General features: G+C 39.0%; 1 pseudogene; it reads right to left on the reverse strand.

Annotated features, from left to right (window-relative positions):
* Positions 1-302: 302 nt before the first annotated feature.
* The window catches only part of LOC102814703, a 145,443-nt pseudogene continuing 129,499 nt past the window's right edge, over positions 303-16,246 (reverse strand).

A 16,246-nucleotide genomic window follows, 5' to 3' on the forward strand; every position in this document is an offset into this window, starting at 1 on the left:
CCATTGGCATTTGAGCATTCCCATCAGACATAATGTGGCGCTGTGGGCTAATGTGTCAGACTGCAAAGTCATTTGAACTCCAAGGTCGGTGGTTCAAGCTCCCCAGCTGCTCCTTGGAAACCCTATTCAGGGTCGCTATGGGTCAGAATTGACTCAACGGCACTTAGCAACAACAACAACAACAGATTTAAATCGTGATTTCTCTGGTCACAACCACACATTTCAAATATGGCCTTCTTCCCACTCACAACATAGGCAACCACACTCCATTTATCACTACAGGTTCCAGGAGATCCCTGAATCTATCCCTCTACAGACATGCATTCACCTCTTTTTAGTTGCAGGCGAATATTCTTCTTTACATCGTTGAACCAGCCAGGTACCTCTATGCGGCAGCAGTACACAATGCTATCACCTTCATTGGTGTTTAAGATGGTCAAGGAAACATCACCCCTCTGTATATTCCCTTGAAGACTATACTTTGCCGATGTTCTTGAGAGGACCGTCATTCCATTGGTGTGGAGAAGCTCTTCACTACACTTGGACTTGGGGCACTGGCCTTTGCCCCAGCACATGCTGTTGCTATTTGGGGACCAGGATGAGTACATGCAGGGCAATGTCACCGATTGACCCAAGAATCCTGTCACAAGAATCTCTGATGCGACTGGAGCTGTGAGAAAATACGAGAAAAAGGTTGAGCAATAAATAGTTAATCTTCCAAATGTCGTACAGTGATTATGCAAAAAGGCTCCTTCAGGAAGATGAAGTGAGTTGTTAGTGTATGTTTCTTTAGCATAAACTCTGCTGTGCCCTTTAACACTGCTGAGCTCTTAACCGTATCTACTTTCATCACCCAATTGGAGTTGTTCTCAGTCTCAGTTTCCACAATAGAAGACCTTTTAGCTGATTTTAACACTCTTGAGTGCCACTCAAGTAACTATTTAAAAATTTTCTCCAGTAAACAAACCTTACCCCTGTATCTCAGTTCCACTAACTCATATAAACTCCAGATCCTAAAGCTGTCCTCTACCCAATGTATCTCAGTGTACCCAATGATTCAGGTACTACTAAATAGAATTTCTCAAATTTCCAATATCTCCTTCTTTCTTCCAACCAGAGTATGTTGTAGCTGAAAGATATCATTAAATTTGATGCTCTTGTGCTCCTCTCCTTTGAAACTTGGTGTAGAAATTCATTGCTCTGGATCATAACATGGTGTTAGACAAAGTTCATGGATTAAAAAAAAAAAAAAAAATGTGTAGAGTTAGAAATTCCCAAAGGATTTTTCTAGAATGACAGCAGTGACATACAAAAAGACTGAAGGCTAGGGTTTCCCATATTTATTATGTGGATGGACTGTCTCACCAGTCCCAAAATAAAGTATCATCAATATAAACTGGAGAGTTTGTTTAAACTAATTATTTGATTGTCCAAGTTAAATCCGAATTTCTAAGGTGGAAGCTCATGAATATATAAATTAAGCAAATTGTGCAGGTCATTCTGATACAATTAGCCACCCACTCAGTCTTTGAGAATCACTGGATAAATGTTTCTAAGTTAACAATCTGTAAAATATTTCTACTGCTGCAAATGTTAAGTCCACTGGTTTACCAGAACATTAGCAATTTTTCTAAAGTTAAGCAAAACTAATCACTGGTGAAGTGAGAGTCAAGCAGATAATCATAATCGCATCTTGTTTCCATGCATTTCTGGGACTTTGTTTATGGTTTCTACTAAGGCACCTTTCTGTGGAACTCTCTGGTCACTAACTTTGCTTACCCAATGGTTAAATTAGTTATCTAAGACATGGGTAATCATCCCCTGCTCCTGCTTTACTCACTAGTCAAGAGCATGCAGATGGCCCTCACCAGGAGAAAGTGAGCATGTAACATTAAGAACAGCTCATAGAGCAGAGAAAATCATAAGCTTTTCACTGTGGGCTCTTACAATAAATGGACATTCCAAATTCAGAGCAGCCTAGAATCTTCCCTGAACCCAGTCTCATCCTAAATACTATGGATCATCCATTTTGCCCACCATGAAACTAGGAAAAGAAAAGAATCCATTGCCATCACCCTCTGCTGGATTACCAACAATTAACACACATCTAAAACGTTTGCTGCTGTTATTTGCTGTTGAGTCATTTACAACTCATAGAGATCCTGCATAGGACTTTGGAGGAGCAGCTGGTAAGTTTGAACCACCCACCCTGTGATCCAAACTGACCTTATGGCCAAGTGCTTATCCTACAGTGCCACAGCAAGACTCCAAAAACTACTAGCTTCTAAAATACGAGCTTATTCCTACTAACAACTGGAAAATTAATAAAACAAATATGTGAAAAAATTAATTCCACTGGAAATTCAACAATTTGTTTTCCCAAATATCATACAATAAAAGGGATGCATCCTACAAATTAATTAATAAAGACCCAGTAGAAAAACTGGTAAAGGCAATTCCTAGATGAGGAAATACGAGCAGCTGTTACACTGGGAAAAATTGAGAACTCAGATAATATCAAATGTAGGCTAGAATACAAGTAAGTGAGGATTGTGGAACACTCCCCAGAGGGATCTAGGAAATGCTTACCCTGCTAGGATCAATTGAAGTGAGATAGGAGTGTCAATTGGTAGTGCAGTAATACCATGGAGTAATTAGGAAATTTCTAGTAACATTCAGCACACATGTCTTCGAGATTGCTGTTGTTAAATCCCTTGGAGTTGGTTCTGACTCAGTGACTCTTCATAATGTTTCCAAGGATTGACTGGTAGGTTTGAACTGCTGACCTTGCAGTTAGTAGACCAGTGCTTATCCTACAGTGCCACACTAGGACTCATGTTTCGTAAGTATGTCCCGAGCATTTTCATTTTTATCTTCCCTAAAACAATACTTAGTTGTGTTCGTAAGGAACCTTATACATCCATAGTCATTAGAACAGAAAAGGGAAATACTGAATGGTTTAAAATGAGGGAAAGGTGTGTGCCAGGGTTGTGTCCTTTCACTAGACTATTTCAATCTGTATGCTGAGCAAATAACTCAAGTAACTGGATTATAAAAAGAACGTGGCATCAGAATTGGAAGAAGACTCATTAACAAGCTGTGATATATGAAGACAACACAACCTTGCTAGCCAAAAGTGAAGAGGACTTAAAATGCTTACTGATGGAGATCAAAGACCACAGCTTTCAGTATGAATTGTACCTTTATGTAAAGAAAACAACTAGACCAATAAATGACCTAGATAAATGGTAAAAAGATTGAAGTTGTCAAAAACTTCGTTTTATTTGTATTCACAATCAACTCATAGACGCTGCAGCCAAGAAATCAAACAATATATTGCATTAAGCATATGCAAAAGACCTCTTTAAAGTTTTAAAGAGCAAAAATGTCAGTTTGAGGACTAACTCACACCTGACCCAAGCCATGGAATTTCAAATAGTCTTATATTCATGTAAAAGTTCAACAATAAGGAAGACTAGAAAAATCACTGCATTTGAGTTATGATGTTATAAAAAATTATTGAAAGCACCGTAGACTCCCAGAAGGACAAACAAATCTGAATTAGAAGAAGTACCACCAGAATGCTCCTTAGAAGGCAGGATGAGACTTTGTCTCTCATTTTTTGCATGTGTTTCCAAGAGGACCAGTCCCTGGAAAAGGAAATCATGCTTGGTAAAGTGGAGAGTCAGTAAAAAAGAGGAAGACCTCCAACAAGATAGACTGACACAGTGGCAGCAACATTGGACTCACACACAACAATTGTGAGGATGGCATAGGAGCAAGCAGTGTTTCATTTTGTCATGCATAGGATCATCATGGGTCTGAACTGACTCAACAGCATCTAACAACAAAAATTACACATGCATAAGGAGACATAATTTGAAAATGTTTATTGCAACCTTCATATATAGATAATTTTTTTTTTCCCAGTTACTTTTGAGTCAATTTGGGCTCATAACAATCTTATGTGTGTCAGAGCAGAACTGTCCTCAATAGGATTTTTGCAATGACTGAATTTTCAAAAGTCGAGATCTCTGTGTGGACTGGAACATCCACTCCTTGGATAGCAGTGAGTTTATTAACCATGTGCACTGCCCCAAACTCTGACATATGTAAATGGAACAATGCAAACGTACATCCTTGGGAAAACTAAACCATGTCATATTAATTCCATGGAATTCTGTGCAGATGATGAATAGAATTAGATAGGGCTCTATCAATTCACAGGAAAATTAATGTATTAAAAGATCACATTTCAAAACAACATATAATTATTAAACCATTTTGTCACATAGAAAATTTAAACCACTTAGATTTTTTTATCACAGTCATATGAAAGTAGCACACAAAGAAACATCTAGTGAGGTATCTCCTACACCAAACTCATGTGACAATTCTTTCTGTGATCAGAGGAATGGCACTAGAACTGGGGTGGGTGGTAATCAAAAGGACTACCATTATAGCATATTTATTTCTTCACAAAGAGTGTTTTTATATTACTCATGTGATTCACGTCTTACACAAAAAGAAGCAGGCAACTAAATGTAGAAGTAAAACATCAATTAATCTCATGTTGTAGACTTCATTCTGTCATTTACTGCTCTTGTGTTCTAGGTGACAGCCACAATAATCTCAATCTCATTGTCATCATCAGGCAAAAGGGGCTAATATTTGCCTCGTAAATATTTCTCAGATTTCATAAGTGAAGGCATCAAATGACACAAGAAATAAATAAAGAATTAGTATCAGTAGCCAGGTGAAAAGGAGGGAGACACCCTACAAGATGGATTGACACAGTGGCAGCAACAGTGAACTCAAGCATAGCAACAATTGTGAGGACGGCGCAGAACCAGGTGATGCTCTATTCTTTTGTACATAGGGTTGCTATGCATCAAATCAATGACACCTTACAGTAACAGCCAGGAACTTCAGAGTTTAAAAATAAGCCAAGAAGCTACCCCTTCCGTTTGCAAAAGTATCCTGGAAGAAAGGAATCAGTGGTCTCAAATTACTTCCCCTTTTGGAGAGTTACTCAGTGTGTTGAGTACAATCTAGATTTGGGTGTCAACCTGGCTCCTTCTCCAGCTGATGGCATTAAGCAAGGGCCACTCACAATCCGATCATAGTTTTATAATCTAAAAGTAAAGAGTTTGTTTAGTGTCTTGAGTAGTCATTAATCTCTAGCCTTGTCAATTAAGAAAAGACACATGCATACATACACACACAAATAAAATAGTAAAACCAGCTGGCCAGATGCTACTGCCTCCTTCAAGAAGGGTAATAGAAACCTATTCAATTAGGGGCCAGTCAAGAGCAGGAAATGTGGACATTTCCTGACAATTTTTAGCAAAACAAAACTCTCCACATTATCTCCATGGTTATGATTGTGTGCTTTTGAGTTCATTCCGACTCATAGCAACCCTATATAGACTTTCTGAAACTGTGAATCTTTACAAGAGCAGAAAGCCTCATCTTTCTCCCTCAAAGCAACTGGTAGATTTGAACTGCTGACCTTGCAATTAGCAGTCCAACTCATAATCCACTATGCTCATCATCATCTCCATGTTGTTGTTGTTAAGTGCCATGGAGTCGGTTCCAACTCATAGCAACCCTGTACAGGGTTTCTGAGGCTGTAAATCTTTATGGGAGCAGAAAGCCTCATTTTTCTCCTGCAGAACAGCTGGTAGTTTCGAACTGCTGACACTGAGGTTTGCAGCCCAATTCGTAACCACTATGCTACCAGGACAAGAAAAACACCAATGATAGAACAAAACAAAACAAAAAACACTATAGTTTTCTTATACAACCCCCACCTCTCTAAAAAGAAAAGATGCCAAATTCAAAATGAAATAACAAGGAAGGCTTTCATTCAGTAAGCAATGACACACCGTGCACCAAGCAGGAACTTGGTGCTGGAACACTAAGCACCACTGTCATCCTGAAACCTACAGGGACCTCAGGGAGACAGAAAGTTACAGAAGCAATGACCACACAGTGACAAGTTCTCCAAATGGGGGCTCCAGGGACTCCAGGAGCTCCAAGACCAGGCTAGGGGCTCTGGGGTGGTCTGGCTTCAGTGGGTCCCTGAGGGTGTTAGAGAAGAAAGAAAGGCAAAGGAATATCATATCAGTGTTTGAGGGTAGAGGGACCACGTGATACTTGATCTCACTGAATTGTAGGTGTTTTCTCATGCAGGACACATGGAACCTGAGTCCCGATGTGGCACTATAGGATAAGCACTAGACTGCAGGGTCAGTTTCAACTGCATGGTTGGCAGTTCAAACTCACCCGTTGCTCCCTGGAAACTCTATACAGGGTAGCCATGAGTCAGAACTAACACTATGACACTTAACAATAATATATGTAAAGAATAAGAATTATGCATTTTTTAAAACTTCAAGGAAAACTAGATATTGTCTAGTCCAAGATTGTTAAAAACTGAACCCATTCCAACTTCTAGCAGAACAGAGCAAAACACAATTTAGACATGGATGGTCATCAGGTCAACAGTTAGTGACCAATATCTGATGTACCTCAGCCCATAGCACTGTCCTCTCTATTACAGGAATGCCAGAGAGCTTAAATGTTCCAAACCAAGGATGGATATCCACATCGCCCCAAACCTGGAAACAAAATTCAGAAAAGGAATCTCACCTTGAAGCTACATCCCAAGCAGAGCACAACAGCAAACAAAAAACCCTTAAAACAAAAAGAACTCTAGGAATTATAATCAGGTCACCTTCTAGAACAAATTCCCCTGACTCTCTCTACAAATGAAACTTCTTTGTCCCATCTTTTTTTACTTTTGATGTCGCTTCTTAAATTACCATTTTTGATATGAGCACAAATGATCCCCACCCTAAAGCCAGTCACTAGCGTAAAAAGACAGGGTAGACAGAATAGCACACAAAATAAAAGATATTGCCAATAAGAGCAGTGCCCTGCTTACAAACCATCTAAATGAGACAGACCAAAGGATCTTGAAACAAAGATGAGAACATAAGGGGATCTGGGAAACTGGAGTACTGGAAAGGAAAAGAAACAGAGGCCAGTTAAAGAGAATGTCAGCACATTATGATAAATGTCACTAATGTCACTGAACAACTTGTGAGGAAACTGTCAAATGGGAGTCTAACTGGTTGTGAAAACTTTGACCAAAAACTCACTAAATATTACTCAAAAAAAATTCAGGGAGGACACCCTCCAAAGTAGAAAATGGAGGAGATGGAGGATGAGGAGGGGCAAAGATGAAGAGGTGAAGGCATCCAATGGGAACAACAGCTAATCCCTGCTGTAGAGTCAACTCTGACTCATAGCAACCCTCTTGGATGGAGTAGAGCTGTTTCATAGGGTTGCCAAGGCTGTAAATATTTATAGAAACAGACTGCTTTATTCTTCTCACATGGAGTGGCTTGTGTGTTCAGTTAGCAGCCAAACGCTAAGCCCACAGCACCACCAGTGTTCCTTGCTTAACCAAAAATAATGCATGCAAATATATCACAAGAGGACAAGCCATCAGAGACATTGTATGGAAGACTCCAGAACACTTACTCAGATAAAGCCGCCCAAACTCAATCACCAGCCAGAGAATGATAGGCCCTTTAGACATTTTGACTCTTGACAGGACCCAGGAGCCTGTCTGTCTGTCCAAAGTCCATTTCTTATACCCTGTTAATGCTGACAGGGCGGGACCTTTTAGTTTCATTTCTCTTTTCTCCTTATCATCTTCCCTTTCCTCCCTTCTGAATGACCTCCCTCATTTTGGGATGTGAGATAAAATGTGCTGAGCACTTCTCATGGCCACTAGTGTGTGTGAATGTGTGGTGTGATGGTGTGGGTCAACATGTATCCCTCTGCTCCTGCATGGAATGGGATGTCTATGTGAGCATGAGAACCCACATGTGTGCACATGTTTATATGCATGTGAAACCTGTGGGCAACAGGATCACTCTGAAGCTTGTGATAAAATGCAGTTTACTGCCCAGTTGTCTGCACTGTATTTGTTGCCACATGAACTTCTCATGGGAGCCTAAGGAAATTTAGACCTGAATAATTTAACTCCATTTCCATTCTAGAGTTGCCGTAGACTAGACCCTTGCCTCTGATAACAAATAAAGAAAAGCAGAGTTGCAATCAACAGTCACAAAAGTAAAAATCCAAAGACATTGGAGTATAGTAAGCAGAAAAAGAACAGGTTTTGTAGAAGAAACATACTGTGAATTTTAGTGAAAGTATAAGGACAGGATCAAGCATCAAACAGGCCCAAGATCTAGTCTCAGATCCACAAAAATGTTATTAGAATAAATTTTAAAGCTAGTTGTAATATGTAGAGAAATTAAAGCAAATGAAAATATGAAGTAAAGGAGCTAAAGATAAAATGTCAAAGGGCAGCTTGAGAAGAGAAAGTAATTATTATAATGAAATATGCAAAGAACTAGAGTTAGAAAAACAAAAGGGAAAACATGCTCAGCATTTAGAAAGCTGAAAAAACTGAATAAAAAAGTCAAGTCTCTGGTTATATTACTGAGTCCTGGTGTAGTATGGGTTCATGCACTGGACTGCAAAGTCAGTTTGAACCACAAGGTCAGCAGTTCAAACTCACCAGCTGCTCCATGAAAACCATAAACAGAGTCACTAAGGGTTAGAATGGACTCAATGGTACTTAACAACAATGAGGAAATACTGAATGATACAGAAAGCATCAAAAGAAGATGGAAGGAATACAAAGAGTCACTAAACCAAAAAGAATTGGCTGATGTTCAATCATTCCAAGAGATACCTATGATCAAGAACCTATGATCAAGAAGAATATTTGGGGAAGAGGTCCAAGCAGTACTGAAGACAATGGTGCTAAAACAAGGTTCCAGGAATTAATAGAATACCAATTAAAATATATCAATAAACTAATGTAGAACTGGAGGTGCTCATTCATCTATGACAAGAAATTTGAAAGACAACTACCTGACTAACCAATAAGTTGTTATGTACCGTGGAGTCGGTTCCAACTCATAGTGACCCTGTATAGGGTTTCCGAGGCTGTACATCTTTACGGGAGTAGAAAGCCTCATCTTTCTCCCACAGAACAGCTGGTAGTTTCAAACTGCTGACCCTGAGGCTTGCAGCTGGATTCGTAACCACTATGCTACCAGAGCTCCTGGTGTGGTGCTGTGGGTTAATACGCTGGATTGCAAAGTCGGATTGAATCATAAGGTCGGTGGTTCAAATTCACCAGCCACTCCTCAGAAACCCTATACAGGGTCGCTATGGGTTAGAACTGACTCAACCAATAAGAAGAAATCCATATTTGTGTACATTCCCAAGAAATGTAATCCAAAAGAATGAGAAAACCATAGAACAAGATCATCAATATCACATGCGAGTAAAATTTTACTGAAGGTAATTCTAAAGTTGTACATTGATAGGAAGCTGACAGAAATTAAACTGGATTCAGAAGAGGACATAGAAGTAGGGATATCATTGCTGATGACAGATGTATCTTAAATGAAAGCAGAGAATACAGAAGGATGTTTATTTGTGCTTTATTGACTACCCAAAGGCATTTGACTGTGTGGGTTATGACAAACTATGAATAACATTGCAAAGAATGGATATTATAGAACAATTCATTGTACTTATGAGGAACCATCCATCTTCTATTGATGGTTTCTACATATTTCAATAATTTTCCCAGAGATTCTTTCAATAATGAAAATTGAGACTTGAATTTTTTCTTCAGTTCCCCCAGCTTGAGAAATGCTGAGTGTGTTCTTCCTTTTTGGTTTTCTGATTCCAAATCTTTGCACATTTTGTTGTAATATTTGGCTTTATCTTCTCAAGCTGATCTTCAAAATTTTCTGTTCAGCTCTTGGGCCTTCTCATTTCTTCCATTTGCTTTAGCATCTCTATGCTGGAGAGCAAGCTTCAGTGTCTCTTCTGACATCCATTTTGACCTTTTCCTTCTCTCTTGTCTTCTTAATGACTTTTTGCTTTCTTTATGTATGTTGTCCTTGATGTCATCCCACAACTCTTCTGGTCTTCAGTTTTTAGTGTTTAATGTATCAAATCTGTTCTTCAGAGGATCTCTAAATTCAGGTGAGGTATATTCAAGTCGTATTTTGGCTCTCATGGACTTGTTTTCATTTTTTTCAGCTTCAGTTTGAATTTGCATATGAGTAATTGATGGTCTGTTCCACAGTCTGCCTCTGGACTTGTTTGACTGATGGTATGGAGTTTTTCCATTGTCTCTTATGGGCTTCCAAAATAACCAATAGATCCATTTTGGAAGAAGTGCAGCCAAAGCGCTCCTTGGAGGCCAGGATGACTAAACTTCGTCTCTCATACTTCGGGCATATTTACAGGAGGTACCAGTAGCTAGAGAAGGATATCATGTTTGGTAAGGTGGAGGGTTAGAGAAAAAGAGGAAGACCCCAATGAAATGGATTGGCCAAGTGGCACCATCAATGGACTCAAGCATGGCAACAGCAATGAGGTTGGCCCAGGATCGGGCAGTGTTTTGTTCTGTTGTGCATAGGGTTGCTATGAATCTGTACCAACTTGATGGCACCTAACAACAACAACAACAAATGAGGAATCTGTACATAGACTAAGAGGCAGTCATTGTTTTGTTGTTGTTAGGTGCCATCCAGTTGGTACCGACTCATAGAGACCCTATGCACAACAGAACAAAATATTGCCCAGCCCTGGGCCAACCTCACAATCTTTGCTACACCTGAGCCCATTGCTGCTGCCACTGTGCCAATCCATATTGCTAGGGGTCTTCCTCTTTTTCTCTGACTCTCCACTTTACCAAACATGGTATCTTTCTCCAGTGATTGGTCTCTTCTGACAATATGTCTGAAGTATGAAAGACAAAGTCTGGCCATCCTGGCTTCCACGGGGCATTCTAGCAGTACTTCTTCCAACATAGATCTATTTGTTCTTTTGACAGTCCACGGAACTTCCAATATTTTTCTCCAACAGCATAACTCAAATGCATTGATTACTTTATGGTCTTTCTTTATTCACTATCTAACTTTCACATGCAAATGAGGTTATTGAAAATACCATGGTTTGGGTCAAGTGCACCTCATTCTTCAAACTGACATCTGTGTTCTTTAACACTAAAAAGGTCTTGTGCAGATTGACTTAATTCAATATGTCATTTGATTTCTTGACTGTTGCTTCCATGACAGTTTATGGTTGATCTGAGCAAAATGAAGGTTTTGACAACTTCAATCTTTTCTCCATTGATATAGTGAATAGCACACAGGTAAACGTCTTTCTGGTATTCTCTACTTTCAGCCAACGTCCATCTGACATCAGCAATGATATTCTACATTCCAAATCCTCTTCTGAATCTAGTTTGAACTTCTGGAAGTTCTCTGACAATATATGGTTGTTGCAGTTTTTACATTATCTTTAGTAAAATTTTACTCACATGGGATATCAATGATATTGTCCAAAGATATCTGTATTATATTGGGTCACCTTTCTTTGGAATGGGCACAAATACAGATCCCTTCCAGTCAGTTGGCCAGGTAGTTAGTTGTCTTCTAAATTTCTTGGTATAGATGAGTGAGTTCCTCCAGTGCCACATCAGTTTGTTGAAAGATTTCAATTTGTATTTCATCAATTCCCAGTGCCTTATCAATGCACCTGGCCAATGCCTTCAATGCAACTTGGACTTCTTCCTTCAGGATCATTGGCTCTTCATCATGTGCTACCTCCTGATATGGTTGAACATCAATCATTTCTTTTTTGGTACAGTGACTCTGTGTATTTCTTCCATTTTCATTTGATGTTTTCTGCATCATTCAGTATTTTGTCCATAGAATACTTCAGCACCAAAAGTTGAGGTTTGAATTTTTTCTTCAGTTCTCTCAGAGTGCTAAATGCTGAGTGTGTTCTTCCCTTTTGATTTCCTAACTCCAAGTCTTTGCACATTTCATTATAATATTTGTCTTTGTCTTCTCTAGCTGACCTTTGAAATTTTCTGTTTAGCTCTTGTGTGTAAGAGGAAGTCATTAGAACCAAACTAAAGGATATTAAATGGATCAAACTGATGCATATCAAGATTATATCCAAAATCAAGAAAGATGTGCATCAGGGTTGTATTCAATATCTATGCTGAATGAATAATACAAGCAACCTGATTATATGCAGAAGAATGTGGCATTAAGATTGAAAGTCTCATTGACAACCTGTAATATGCAGATAATGCTTTCTAGAAGTAAAGAGGACTTGAAATAATTACAGAAAAAGAACAAAGACTACAGCCTTCAGTATGGATTTCATCTCAATATGCAGAAAACAAAAATCTTCACAATTGGACCAGTAAAAACATCATGATAAAGGAAAAAAGACTGAAGTTGTTAGAGACTTCATTTTACTTGGATCCACAATCAACACTTATGGAAGCAGCAGTGATAAAATCAAACAACATATTACATTAGGCAAATCTCATGAAAAAGACTTCGTTAAAGTGTTAAAGAGCAAATATGTCAGTTTGAGGACTAAGGTGCACCTGACCCAAGACATGGTAAAAAAAAAAAAAACCTTGTAAACAAAAACAAAAACAAAAATTACAATTTTATTCTGAGCATTCCAGTAACTTTTTTTGTGTATGTACTTAACTATACTATAAATAGTAGGTTTGTATGAGATGGTTAAAAAAAGGCCAAAGATAAAGTTTCTTTTCCTTTTTTTTGTCTATGAAGTTGCTGTTTATTTATTTATTTGGCCTATTTGATGTATCTGTGAAACAGTGTTATCCAACAGTAACCAGAATTTTAATTTGCTGAGCTGTTCTAACAACAACAAAAAATCGTGAGTAATTGTTATGACTAATTGCAACTGTCACAACTGTAAAGGTAGAAGTTTTGTAACAATAAAGGGAAGAGTGTTGATTTTAAAGTCCAGGAAAAGAGGACCCTAGGACCATCAAGGGAGAAGAACATGAGTAGAATATGGAACTCTTTTCAGAGAAGCAGTGACATCAGAGATGGAGACAGAGATAAGGACATGGAGAAATAGAGTAGCTGAGGACACAGTAGGGACTAGTCTCTGAGGAAGGATACCATGCTTGGTATGAAGGGTCAGCAATATAGAGGAAGATCCCCAACAACATGGATTGACATGGTGGCAACAACAATGAACTCAAAAATAACAATTGTGAGACTGATGCAGAACTGGGCAATGTTTACTTCTGTCCTGCATAGGGTCACTGTGAGTCAGAACTGACTCAATGGCACCTAAAAACAACAACAACAACATTTATGGTTTGTCCTGATCTAGTCCCAAAAGAATGAAGTATGAGGATACACAAGTGTTCTAGATTTTGAGAACAAAATTTTAAATTCCCGTTTGATTTTAATTAGCCAGGAAAGACCCACTCATTCACCACTGTTAACAGTGGAAGTCTTTGTAAAAAAAAAATAAAAATGCAAATGTTGGGTGATTCTCTGGACTTGGAGAAGTCAAGTAAAGCAGATGATGTAAGTGATATCCAGAGATGTAACAAAGGGGTTCAGATATGATCTTTCCACGGATGGCCACTGAATTCTGGGACCCATCTCCTATCTCATCCTTAGGAGACTAGGAGATTTAATCTCTGGACAAATTGAATGGCCCCAATAAAACCTGTATATTGTTCTTGTTGCTAAGTACTATTGAGTTGGTTCCAACCCATAGTGACCCTGTGTAGGGTTTCCAAGGCTGTAAATCTTTATGGGACCAGAAAGCCTTATCTTCCTCCCACAGAAGCACTGGTAGTATCGAACTGCTGACCTCAAGAAAACCTGTATAGATATATAGACGTATGGATGTTCTCTAGCAGTGCCATTTAATAAAGCCATCAATAATGAGCCTCAGCAATGCACCCAGAACTTATTAGCTCTTAATGTCTCACTGTTAAATAAAGAGACAACAATGGATCAACAGATATCTGAGAAAAGTCAAAGTAAAAATGTAAAAAAGACCAAGTAAGACAGTGAAATAAAAGATAGTGCCCATGTGTCCTAGCCTTGATGACTTGATAGTCAGAACTCAACTGTTGTTGTTAGGTGCCATCGAGTCGGTACAGTCTCATAGCGACCCTATGCACAAAAGAACGAAACACTACTCGGTCCTGGGTCAACCTCACAATTGTTGCCACACTTGAGCCCACTGATGCTGCCAATTTAACAATTCATCTCTCTGGGGGTCTTCCTCTTTTTCTCTGACCCTTACCAAACATGATATCCTTCTCGAGAGACTGGTCCCTCCTGACAATATGGCCAAAGTATGAGACACAAAATTTGGCCACCCTGGCCTCCAAGGAGCACTCTGGCTGCAATTCTTCCAACAAAGATCTGTTGGTTCTTTTGGCAGCCCATGGCACTCTCAATATTCTCCTCCAACACCATAACTCAAAAGCATCAATTCTTCTACAGTCTTCCCTATTCAATGCCCAGCTTTCTTTCACATGCATGTAAGATTACTAAAAATACCATAGCTTGTTATCAGGAGCACCTTAGTCCTCAAGCTGACATCTTTGTTCTTCAACATCCCAAAAAGGTCTTGTACAGCAGATTTGCCTATACGTCATTTGATTTCTTGACTGCTGCTTCCATGAGTGTTAATAGTTGATCCAAGAAGAATGAAGTCCATGACAATTTCAATCTTTTCTCCGTTGATAAGAATGTTGTTTATTGGTCCAGTGGTGAGGATTTTTGTTTTCTTTACATTGAGATGCAATCCATATAGAAGGCTGTGGTCTTTGATCATCATCAATAAATGTTTTAAGTCCTCTTCACTTTCAGCAAGCAAGGTTGTATCATCTGCATATCTCAGGTTGTTAATGAATCTTCCTTCAATCTTGATGCCATGCTTTTCTTCCTATAACCGAGCTTATGGAATTATTTGCTCAGCATACAGGTTGAATAAGTATGGTGAAAGAATACAACCCTGTCGCACAACTTTCTTAATTTTAAACCATTCAGTGTCCCCATGTTCTGTTCAAACAACTGTCTCTTGGTCCATGTACAGATTCCTCATGAGTACAATTAAGTGTTTAGGAATACTCATACTTCTCAATGTTGTTCATAGCTTGTCATGATCCACACAAACAAAAGCCTTTGCATAGTCAATAAAGCAAAGGGAAACATCTTTCTGGTATTCTCTGCTTTCAGCCAAGATCCATTGGACATCAACAATGATATCCCTTGTTCCATGTACTCTTCTGAATCCAGCTTGAACCTCCGGAAGTTCTTTGTCAATGTATGCTTGCAGCCATTTCTGTATAGCCTTTACTAAAACTTTACTCACATGGGATATCAAAGAGATTGTCCGATGATTTCCGCATTCCCTTGGGTCACCTTTCTTTTGAATGGGCACAAATATGGATCTCTTCCAATCAGTCGGCCAGATAGTTGTCTTCCAAATTAGGTGGCATAGATGAATGAGTGCCTCCAGTGCTGCCTCACTTTCTTGAAAGATTTCAATTTTTATTCCATCAATTCTTGGAGCCTTATTCCTTGTCAATTCCTTCAATGCACCTTGGACTTCTTCCTTTAGTATCATTGACTTTTGATCATATTATACCCACCATAAACACTTTTTTTTAAGTTTTTATTGTAAATTGAGTGATTGTTTACATGGGAGAAGATCAACTTTACATTTATCCTACAGTATTTTGTTTCACTGAAATTATTACAACCCCCTCCATGTATCATCATCAAGCAGCATTTACTTCCATTCCCTTTGTGGTTTGTTCTTTTTCTGGGGGAGGGGGATGAATGTACACTAAAAAAAAAGCACTTAGGAATATATAACCATTCAAATAACCAAAGGGTATACACCACAAGTCTGCCCCCCGGCCATCAGCACACAGCCCCTCTCCCTCCCTTAGTCTAGAGTCACCAGCCACTCCATCTTTCCACGTCATTGTCTCTGCCTCCATTTCTGGTGTCACTTCTTCTCTGGATAGCGTCCTGCACTCTGTTCTTCTCCCTTCATGGAACCAGGGTCCTGTGCTCCTGGACTGTAAGATCAACAACTATGCTCATTTTGTTACAAAACATCTATCTTTACATTTGCAACACTCACAGTCAGTTCTGATAGTCATCAATCACTATTGAACCACAAGAGTCTTATCCCCATCTCCTTTCACCAGCCCTGTCCAGACTGGGTTGACACCACTCAGTGGAGATTCTACCATCCCCTACACTCTCTGGAACAAGGCTCTCTCTCTCTCTCTCTTTTTTTTTTT

The sequence above is a fragment of the Chrysochloris asiatica genome, unplaced genomic scaffold (assembly GCF_000296735.1).
Source record: "Chrysochloris asiatica unplaced genomic scaffold, ChrAsi1.0 scaffold00057, whole genome shotgun sequence".
NCBI classification, from domain to species: Eukaryota; Metazoa; Chordata; class Mammalia; order Afrosoricida; family Chrysochloridae; genus Chrysochloris; species Chrysochloris asiatica.